General features: G+C 40.4%; 1 pseudogene; it reads left to right on the top strand.

Moving 5' to 3' along the window:
• Window positions 1–1,678: 1,678 nt before the first annotated feature.
• LOC116092433 lies at window positions 1,679–11,473 on the top strand (annotated as a pseudogene).
• Window positions 11,474–11,895: the final 422 nt, after the last annotated feature.

Below are 11,895 nucleotides of genomic sequence, written 5' to 3'. Positions count from 1 at the left end.
TTTTTTCTTTATGTGAACAATTACAATAAGTATACACAGAAAAAAACAAGGAACCCAATACCCTCACATGGTCAAATGCTTTATGTATTATGGATGAAAAACAAATTACTCTCTAAAACCCACATGCACTCATAACTAAGCAACTCGTATATAGATTAACAAAGTATAAGGAAGCAATATAAATTTTCTCAGTCAGTTTCTCTCACTGTCAAGCTGCAATTTGTAGTTATAAAGAAAAGATCATTTATTTTGCTATTTATCTTAGAAAGTAATCTTATAAAAACCTTTAAAGAATAACAAATCTAAATTTTTATGTAAAAACACTCACTTCTACTTTAAATCCTCAGGGTGCATGTCTATGCATTAACAATATTCTATTATGTCAGATCTGGAAGATGAAGGCATAAGAAATTAATCATCACTTTGATCACCAGCCCAACTCTAGCAAGAAAGACATGCCAGCTAGTACTAGTCAGGCTGCCATCGTGTTTGCTTCCTGACCTTAAAAACATTCCTCACTCAATAATCAGAAATGTGTCTTAATAAATTTTCCCCACAGTATTTTATATAAGAGCCACAAACAAAAACATCTTAACCCAGCTTTACTGAAAATCCACATCTACAATTTTTTTTTCCTAAGGGTGATGAACATTGAGAACATTCTACATCTTTACATTTTTTTCTGAAGGGGGTGGTTGAATCATTAATCTGTTCAAGCACCAATGCTTGAAAAAATATAAATCACTATTACTGTAAGTGCCAATGACACTGCCCAGTGAGGATCTGGAAACCACCTAAGAGTTTTCATACAACTTAATTTATGAAGGACGTGTTGACCACTAAGGCAGCAACCAGAGTGATGCTCTCTAACAGCATGAACTCCCTCAGTCTTAGAAGATCTGCCTCACTGAGGCACATCCATTGTAGTTGTGCTAACTGGTGGCCTCATTCCATGAGTCCTAAAGATGTTTTGCTGTTCTTCTTGCACGGCCGCGGATAGAGGCTCAAAGGCAGGAAACAGACTTAGAGACAACTCATGTTCCCACTGTTAGGAGTCACACATGAAGACCAAGCCACACAGCCTAGGTCAGTCCTGTGCAGGCTCTCTGGTTGCTGGTCTCTGTGAGCTCCCATGGAACCAAGTTAGTTGATTCTGTGGATTTTCATATGGTGTACCTTACCCCTCTGGCTCCTACAATCCTTCTTTCTCCTGGTCTTCAGGATTCCACAAGCTCCACCCAATGTTTGGCTATGGGTCTCTGCGTTTGTTTCCATTAGTTGCTGGGTGAAGCCTCTCTGGTAACAATAACACTAGATTCCTATCTGGGGTCCCTAGTGCCAGCTGCATCTGGGAAAGCACCTGGAGTTGTCAGCCATTGGCTGTCTTACTACCTCTTCTGGGAGTGTGCATACCCTATCAGAAAGTTTTCCTGTTCCAACACCAGGACAGTGTTCTCAAATCGCTCTTAAATCATCAAATATCTAGAAACAAGCGGGTTTCTTATCTGCTTTTCCAGGCCCTAGAACATAGCTACTGGGCACCTGAAGCAGAGTCCCAAACATTAACCTCTAATTAAACCATATCCTCCTGACACCTATAACATAGGGATTATGGTAATGAATGAGGTTATTAATTATATATAATTAGTCAATTAACAAAAAGCAAATACCAGTGGAGATGAAAGTTGGTGAGTGATTAATGAGAAAAGCCAAGTGTGACAGGCTTGGAGCCTGCTGATTCTTGACAGAATTTTCTTTGTATTAGGGAGGAGTAGAGGTATCATTTTGCTTGTTATGGCTTCACTAGTTTTTGTTCCCTAAATGTCATTTGATACGTACTATGAGATGTTAGGAAGTATGACTATTAGAATGTTTTGAAGCCCTGAGGGCTCTGCCTTCATGAGAGGATGAATCCTTTTATTCAATTAATGGATCAATGAATCATTGAAATGCTTGTGGATTGGATCTGCTATGAAGAATGTGTTAGCTAGCTGTGTCACATAATTCCTGTGTTTAACATGTGTTTGTGATTCTGCCAGGATCAAGAGCTTCATTAGATATATACCCTTGATCTAGAACCAGAACATGAGCCCAAGTAAAACTCTTTTCTTCATAGATTACTCAAGCTCTGGTACTGTGTCATAACTTGTGCTGGGAAAGACCAGGTTATGTAAGGAGGGTCATGAAAGACAAAGACATTTCATCTTTTCCCCCACAACTGAGGTAAATTCATGCCCCAAGTCCAAACTTCTGACTGTTTCTGAATAGGGCATACCTGGTCCTTTATCAAGTCTTGTCTTGCTTTTTGAATGTTGGGTAATATCTGGGAAACAGGGACTCCATGCTGCTTTGAGAAGCAGAAAGACACAGCATTTCCCCTTGATTCTTGAGGGTTCTTAAAAACAGGTCAGTTTTATATCTTCATCTTCTCCCCAGTGGCCTTCCAAAATCTGATCTTGGTGATCACCTTAACTCCCTTGCTGTTCCTTGGCAATGGTACCATCCCACACCCTCAACACTTTGTGAATGGAGCAGAGCTACTTAAAGGCTGAAGGCTGACACAAAGGCTCTGGTCTATCCTGCTTTTCTCTGCTTTGGATTCTTCTGTTATAGGTAAAACAGTAGAATGTTCTTAATCTTAATCATCACATAGTCGGGCACAGTTTTAATGAACTGCTTCCTCCATGCTTAGATGATTTTCAACAATTGCAGAGGTCCCAGGGTCCAGGCTGAAGGAATGTGGTGAAAATCAATGACTAAATTCTTTTCTCCATGGATTTAAAAGTAACTCCCTTCCAGCTCTTATGCATGCCTGCCATTTATATATTTCTTTTGCCAGAAAGACAGACTTTTGGATAACCAAAGCACTGCAATTCACAGCTTAGAGTGTACTATAATTTAATTAGATTAAAGATAATTACACTCCTAAAGAAGGAGATTGCTATTTTTTCAAGATACATGTAAAGTTTTCTGTTAAAATTTTAGTGTTATTCAGAGTAACATTGAACTCAATTTTATCATATTTGTATGATATGCTAATACTGATTGTTAGCAGTCCTTACCTTTATGACAAATCACATTTATTTCATTCTTCATAATAACAAAAATAAATGTTTATGCAGTTATCATGTCAGTCTGTATTTTAGCAGACTTACCTTTTATTTTCATCAATATTTAGAAAAACTTGGATCATTATGTCCAGTAAATTTCACAAAGGTATTTGTGATCATAATAGGTGATTTTGATTATTTTTAACATTAAACCAGACAACTTAAGTGTTTAGAAAGGTTCCAAGAGCTTCCTAATGAGATTACCATGTAATTATTTCATAAGTGATAACCTGCAGTGATGATGACAGATTTAATAGCAAAACACAGTATACATATTTCATCTTATAACACATTATAAAATGGACGTGACAGATTTCATTAGGTTTTCATCATTTTAATCATTTTAATAATATATTTTACTCATACAAAATAATGAATTCCATTATGATACTTGCATCTATCTATCTGTCTGTCTGTCTATCTATCTATCTATCTATCTATCTATCTATCTATCTATCCATCCATCCATCTACCTATCTATCGACCTTGTATCTTTCTGATATAACACCTTATTACCTTCTCTTGTACCATTTCTACTTATCCCCTTCTTCTCAAATGCTCCCACTCTAACTTTCATGTTTTGTACACACACACATTGTACATTGAAAAGGTGTGTGATATATGTCTTTTTCTCATGGTATCCTCTCTTTTTCCCTCCTGTTTCATTTAGATCCCATTTTCATATCTCCCACAGAGTTCCTTTCACTATCATATATATTTGGTGGTGGTAGGGGGTTAAATAACAAAGTAAAATAAGATATTTGCCATTTTGTTTTTGATATTTGCCACCTTTAATGTAATTTATTTCTCTTAATGTGATAGTCTCCAGTTTATTTTCCAGAAAAGTTATTCATTGTTTTGGCTGAATAACTCTATATTGTATACTTTTTCATATTATGTTCATCCATTCCTTTGATAATAGACATTTAGACTGATTCTGTATCTTAATTATCATGAATAGTACTACAATATCATAAATGTATAGGTATCTTTGTGACATTTCACTAGCTGTGCACTCAGGAGTGGTGATTGGTATAGTGCATGGTAGCGTTTCGGATATTTATTTATTTATTTATTTATTTATTTATTTATTTTAAACTCCAGATTTTATTCCCATTCTGGTCCACCATCTGATTGTTCCAGATCCCATACCGCCTCTCTGCCCCTCTGTCTCCATGAGGATTTCCCCACCCCATACCCCCTACCCCACCAGACCTCTAAAGTCTCTGGGGCCTCCAGTCTCTTGAGAGTTAGGAGCATCTTCTCTGACTAAACCCAGACTGGGCAGTCCTCTGTTATATATGTGTTGGGGGCCTCATATCAGTTGTTGTATTCTGTCTGGTTCATTGTTTGAGAGATCTCAGGGATCCAGGTTAATTGAGAATGCCAGTCTTCCTACAGGGTTGCCTTCCTCCTCAGCTTCTTCCAGCTTTCCCCCAATTCAGCCACAGGGAATGGCAGCTTCTTCTGTCCATTGATTGGGTGCAAATATCGGCATCTGACTTTCAGCTGCGTGATGGGTTTTTGGAGGACAGTCATGATAGGTCATTTTTTGTGAGTGATCCATAGCCTCCATAATAGTGTCAGGCCTTGGGGCTTCCTCTTAAGCTGGATCCCATTATGGGTCTGTTGCTGGACCTTATTTTCTTCAGGCTCCTCCACATTTCCATCCCTGCAGCTCTTTCAGGCCAGAAAAATTATAGGTCAGAGTTTTGACTATGAAATGGCAAATCATCCGTCACTTGATACCCTGACTTTCTGCTGGAGGTGGGATCTACAAGTTCCCTCTTCTTACGATTGGACATCTTGTCTAAAGTTTCTCCTTTGATTTCTCAGAGTCTCTCACCTCCCAGGTCTCTGGTACATTCTGGAGAGTACCCCCAACCACATACCTCCAAAGGTTGCATGTTTCCATTCTTTCTGCTGGCCCTTAGAGCTTCAGTCCTTTCCCTTCACCTAATACCACATCATGGTCCCCTCTCCCCTCCTTCACTTTCCCTTCCAGTTCCCTCTCTCCCTCCCCCATTGTGATTTCTTTCTTCTTCCACTCAAGTGGGACTGAGGCATGCTCAGTTGGGCCCTTCAGAGTTCTGTGTACTGTATCTTGGATATCATGTACTTTTTTTTTTTGGCTAATATCCACTTATTAGTGAATACATACCATGCATGTCCTTTTGGGTCTGAGTTATCTCACCCAGGATGATATTTCCTAGTTCCATCCAATTGCGTGCAATACTCAGGATGCCCTCATTCCTAATAGCTGAGTAGTATTCCACTGTGTAAATAAACCACATTTTCTGTATCCATTCTTCTGTGATGAAACATCTGGGTTGTTTCCAGCTCTGACTCTCACAAACAAGGCTGCTATGAACATAGTGCAACACCAGTGGCATGGTGAGGCATTTTTGGGTATATCCCCAAGAGTGGTATTTCTGGGTCTTCAGGTAGATCTACTTCCAATTTTCTGAGGAACCTCCAGATTTATTTTCGGAGTTGTTGTACCAGTTTGCAATCTCACCAGCAATGGAGGAGTGCTCCACTTTCTCCACATCCTCTCCACCATGTGCTGTTGCCTGAGGTTTTGACCTTAGCCATTCTGACTGGTGTAAGGTGGAATCTCAGGGTGGTTTTGATGTGCATTTCTCTGATTTAAGACCACAGTGGCTGCATCAGTTTGCACCCTCATTAGCTGTGTATATGGCTTTCTCTTTCTCTACAATCTTGCCACTATTTTTCATTCTTTATTTTCTTGCTGATGATAGCTAGATAAGAATGAGCACATAACAAACTACAAGTAGAAGAAATCACATAGAGGCAATGTGCCTCTAGGGGGACAATAAATTTTTGAAAGAAGACCATTTAATAATAACTAAAAGGAGATGAGCCACTGTTAGCCACTTTCTCTCAACACCACACAGTCTGCAGGACTCCCAGGAGATCTAGTACAGCCAGGGCAACAGGTAGGATAGCCATCCAAATAACTGCAGTAGCTGGGAATCCCCAGAAATCCAGAAGACAGGAGACTCCTCCTCTATGTACGGAAACCATCCCTCTTCCAGTCTGCACCTTTGTTGGGGCAGATCAACCTGTCTCACCCTCTCTTTTAATACCACATGGTCTGAAGGGCTCCCAGAAGATCTGCTGCAGCAGGGCATCAGTCTGCAGGACTTCCAGGAGATTGGCTACAGCTATGACCACAGATCCCCCAGGAAATCCGGGCAACACAGGGGTACAGGAGGGCAGGTGTCACCCATGCCAGCTAAAACTAGAGACAACCAGATGGCCAGAGGGAAGAGCAAGATCATAAGCAACAGAAGTCATTGGGAACCCACCACAACAAACCAAACCCCAGTATACCCGAAAAGCGTGATGCTTTCCTAAAATCTCATCTAGTGAAGATAATAGAGAACTCAAAGGAGGATATAAATAAATTCCTAAAAGAAAGACAAGAAAACACAATCAAACATGTGAAATAATAGAACAAAGCAGTCCAAGATCTAAAAATGGAAAAGAATAAATAAATCAATCACTAATAGAGGCAACCCTGAAAATGGAAAACCTAGGAAAGGAGATCAATTGCTACAGATGCAAGCATCACTAACAGAATACAAGAGATATAAGGGAGAATGTCAGGTATACAAGATACCATAGAAGATATGGAAACAAAGGTCAAAGACAATATAAATTATAAAAAAACCTCTCACCCAAATCATCCAGGAAATTTGGGATACAATGAAAAGACCAAACCTTCAAGGAGAGGCTCCAAGGCCTAACACTATTACTGATGCTGTAGTGTGATTACAGACAGGAGCCTAGCATGGCTGCCCTCTGAGAGGTGCAACAAAGAGCTGAAAGAGTTGGAGATACTTACACACAACCAATGGACAGAAGCTGGTGACCCCTGTGGTTGAATTAGGGAAAAACTGGAAGAAGCTGAGGAGGAGGGTGACCCCATAGGAAGACCAGCACTCTCAACTAACCTGGATGCCCAAGATCTCTCAGACACTGAGCCACCAACCATGTAGCATACACCAGCTGATATGAGCCTCCCACCCCCGACACATATACAGCAGAAGACTGCCTGGTCTGACCTCAGTGCGAGAAGAAGCACCTAACCCTCAAGAGACTTGAGGCCCCAGGAAGTGGGGAGGTTTAGTGGAGTAGGGGTATAGGGGGTGGGGACGTCCTCTTGGAGACCAGGGTGGAGAAATGGGATCTGGAACTATGGGAGGGCAGATGAGGAGGGGGATAAAGATTGAACTGAAAAAAAAAAAAGATTAAAAAAATAGTAATTAGGCCAGAGAAAAAAGATTTAAAAATAGAAATTAGGCTGGGCAGTGGTGGCGCATGTCTTTAATCCCAGCACTTAGAAGGCAGAGGCAGACAGATTTCTGAGTTCAAGGCCAGCCTGGTCTACACAGTGAGTCTAGGACAGCCAGGGCTGCACGGAGAAACTGTGTCTAAATTTATGTATACCTGTTGATATAAATTCACTATATTAGGCCCAAATGGATAGAGATAAATGGTGAAATATCCAACACCACAGTACTGTGAGCAACTTTAACATGCTTCTTTCAATTATTGATTAAACAAGGTCAAGAAATTTGAGACAACTGATGCCAGATATCATGAGCTGACCTCTGCAGGAAGTATTCCTCTGCAAGTGTCAAAGGACTGAGACCATCCAGGGTGTGTTAGGTGACATCATCTGGGGCAGACAACAATAACAAAGTCCTAGAACATTCTCCCAAACATACTTAGAAACAACTCTTAGGAATGCCGGGGATAACAATAGCAATCAGCAAATATCTAGATATTAAGAATTTATAACATATTAAAACCTGAGTTGTAGCCAAAACTGCACCTAGACTGAAATTTGTATTTTTAATTGCAGATATTAAGGAAGATAGAAATACTAAACTCCATGATATGACTATTATTTCCAGAAGTTATAACAATAATAACAAACTAAACCCAAAATAATGCAAGATCAAAATAATTAAGCTATTAATAACTAAATGAGTAGACATCACAGACTTAGGTGTATTATGTTTTTACACACACACACACACACACACACACACACACACACACACACACACATCATATTTCTCATCTGGGCTGACAATACTCAAAACAACTTAACACCAGTTGTGAGAGTGCTCCTTGCATTTGATAAAGCATTTCAAATAGCAAACATTTCTTGATTTCCTTTCCTTTCCTTTTTTTCTTTTAAATCAAGTATCAAATTGTATTATAATGTGGCCAAACTAACTCCCAAAGAAAAAGAAGACAGTAGAAGTGATGTCATGTAACTGAAACTGTATTCATTCTGATAGAATATTTTTGAGCTTTAAATGGCATTTTGTTCACAAAAGTCAGAAAAAGCAAATAAGTATTCAATGTGGGAGTAAAGGATAAGATCAGCCTTAGAAAAGGAATCCCAGGAAACTGAGTGCTATGAAGGCAAAATCTGGAGAAGGTGATAACGGGAAATTGTAAGTAGGGAAGACCTCCTGTGTGCACAGAAGCTCACCTTTGCATGGGTATTGCATGTGTTCCATGCACACAGTAATCTCCAGAGCTCACTATCAGGTGTGTGTGTGTGTGTGTGTGTGTGTGTGTGTGTGTGTGTGTCCATTTGCCTGCATGTGCATACGTGAGCAAAGTTACATATGTTGTGTGTATGCACTGAACATGCACTCTATAAAAACCAATGGCATGATGAAAGGACAATGAAAAATGACAATATGAGTAAACCAAACAAAGAAATATCAAAGATAAGCTCAAAAGAATATCTACTTAGTTTTAATTACATCTGAAACTATATATGGATTGGGTGATTTCCTGGAAAGGTATAAACCAATGAACCCAATTCCATCAGGTACCAGAAATCTAAGCAGCTCAGAGGTCACATTACAAATTGAGAATTTGTTCAGGTTATACTAAAGAAGCACTGGATGAGATGCTAGTAGCCATTTACAGGAACAGGGTAATGTGTTCTAGAAGGTGCTGCTGGTGTGTGAGGAGGTTGGAGCACTGTGGTTAATAGCCCCTTTCACTGCACTACAATGGGTAGACTGTGTACATATGTGCATGTGTGCCACCTGGTGCATGACCATCTATGCTGTGGGCATGGAAGAACTGACTCACTCTGGATGCCACAGCTTGCTATTCAAACATGTGGGATGTGAAGAAGCTAAATTTTTATACTCATTTTTATAATGATCACTCTGAATAATTTTTTACCATGCTCTTATTTTAAAATAGAAAATAGACAAAATATTTATAGAAAACATCAAAGTAGTCTTCCCAGAGCTATTTCTTATCAGCAAGTCAGATGCAAGCATCAGAGGCAACTCTGAAAAGTCAGTCACTGATGGCAAATGTGCTGCTGCCTGAGGCTGAATTGTGTGTGGAGTCTTCTGCTAGGACAGGCTTGAGGCTGGATGTGGCAAGTCCTAGCCCTGTTGTCAGTCTGCAGGTAGCAATAAACACCTGAATTTGGTGGCTGTAGTTCTCTTTCTGCCAATGGCCTCTAACTTGTGCTTTAATGATGAAATAATAATAAAATTGGGACTGGAGTGGAATTTCTGAAGTGAGAATGGTGATTAAGGCCCACAGCTGTCGAGATTTAGCAGAAATTGTCATAATTCCAAAGAATAAAATGCCTCTTCTATTAAAAAAAATGAGTAACAGAATTAATTGTCAATTCAGCAGCTTGTGTGACATTGAGAGTTCCTGAACTTTTAATGAACTGTTTCTTTGAAAATGTTCTAATGAAGTTAACTTCAGAAAGCAGTTCTCCAGTAATTACCAAGATCCAAAACTCTCCCAATGAGCTCTTGGGCATCACGATTTCCTATTGACCTTGGGCTATGGACAGATGAATAAACACCAGTATAGGAATAGATGGTGAAAGGCCTGGGTGAATGGTCATACTTCTGATTTCAGTATACTGTCTTATATCCTCAATCTGTGGTTAGTCCCTTTATTGCTGAATCTGAACAACATCAGGTAACTTGTTTAGGATACAGTGTGTGCTGATTGACTTCTGTCAACTGGACACAAATTAGAGATGCTTGAAAGAAGGGAACATTACTTGAGGAGTTGCTTCTATCAGATTGCCCCATGACAAGTCTGTGGGGGTATTTCCTTAATTAATGCTTGATACAAGAGGATCAAAGGGACTCTGGGCAGTGACACACCCAGAATACATAAGAAAACAAACTGAGCAGACCAGTAATCTGTTTTTCCTTGATTTCTGCTTCAGTTCCCACCTTAAGTTTCTGTCCTTGAATTCTTGCTCTGATTACGTCAGTGATGGACTGTGACATGGAACTGTCAGCCAAATAAACTCTTTGCTCCACAAGTTGCTTTTGCTCATCGTGTTTTATCATAGCAGTAAAACCCAAACCGGGTAGGGGAGGAGGGTGGCTGCAGTGGTGGCAGCAGCAGCCAGGGAGGTGGTGCATGGCAGAGGGCGGCTACCATGTCTCTCAGCCTGGGCATGGCTATGGTATTGACCTAAGTGAACAGCATCACTTTTATGCTGTAGAATGGCATTGTGTGCACTAAAGGGTGAGGTATTTCATACTTAACAAACAATTGTAATGGCAGTTGCAGAATTGGAAACTTCCTAGCTTACACTGTAGTCCCTAAGGTCCTGGAGACTCTATTAGGTGCTCTTGGAATACCATTTGGGTCCATTTTACCTTCTCATCTTCTGAAGGAAAAACTCAACATCTTGGGCATGTTGGGGAGTTCTGCTAAGCTGTACAGATTCACTTGTGCTGATTCTCTACTCTCAAAAGTATGAGAGCGTGACAATTCAGGGTGAGTTGGAGGCAAAGCTGACCAATCCAGTGTTTGCGGGATACCTGTGCATTGTGCTGCTCATGCTGCTGCCTTTGCTCTTCTAGATTACACCAGCTCACAGGCCCACCAGCATCATGATCTACACCAGGATTTGGTCCTTGCTAGGAAGTTTCATTGTGCTTTTCACCAAGGGCATTGGACTGGCAGCCCAAGACATCTTTCACAACAATCCATTGAGTCAGAGAGACCTCTGCCTGTGCCACTTGCTCCTGGCTGTCCTGGGCTGCAGTACTGTTGGTCCAATTAAGGTACATCAACAAGGCCCTGAAGTGGTTCGACTCCTCTGTGTTTGGGGTCATCTCTACACTGGTCCTCCTGGCTTCAACCATCTTTTCCAGGAGTGGAACAATGTGGACCTAGTGGACTTCTTCTGCATGGCCTGTGGATTTACAACTGTCTCTGTAGGAACTGGGCTTATCAAAGTGTTCGAAGAATTAAACCTCTACCTTGGGTAGACGAACAAATCCAATAGAAAAACAAACTAAGATGCAACCAAGGGGCGGGGCTTGAGGGGCAGGTGTTGGAGGGGGCCTGTGGTTCATACTACATCTAAAGTAGAAGAGACTCTTAGTGACAGTTGCCAGTGTACTAGTAATCTAGAGGACAATAGGGGGTGTGGCTTTGCACTACAGTGGGGTCCAGACTTCTGCAGCACAGTGCTCACAAAGGTTGTTTGGGAGTAAACTCTCTCTGATGAGACAAATCCAGTTTTCATTTCCATTAACCTAGAAGCTTTTATTAATTACTTGTTTAAATATTTTAGCATGATTCAACTATGAAAAAAGGATGAGGTCTTTCCAGTTCATCTTTGTAGGGGAGTAGATGTCCTTAGAGTACCTTAGAAAAGGAAGTGAATCTAGTTGTGCACAGAAAATTCTATAGAGTAAACCGGCCCTTTAACAGCCTT

This window comes from Mastomys coucha, unplaced genomic scaffold (assembly GCF_008632895.1).
Source record: "Mastomys coucha isolate ucsf_1 unplaced genomic scaffold, UCSF_Mcou_1 pScaffold15, whole genome shotgun sequence".
In the NCBI taxonomy this organism is placed as follows: domain Eukaryota; kingdom Metazoa; phylum Chordata; class Mammalia; order Rodentia; family Muridae; genus Mastomys; species Mastomys coucha.
Note: the sequence above shows the minus strand (reverse complement) of the source record. Positions and strands in the feature narration are given on the sequence as shown.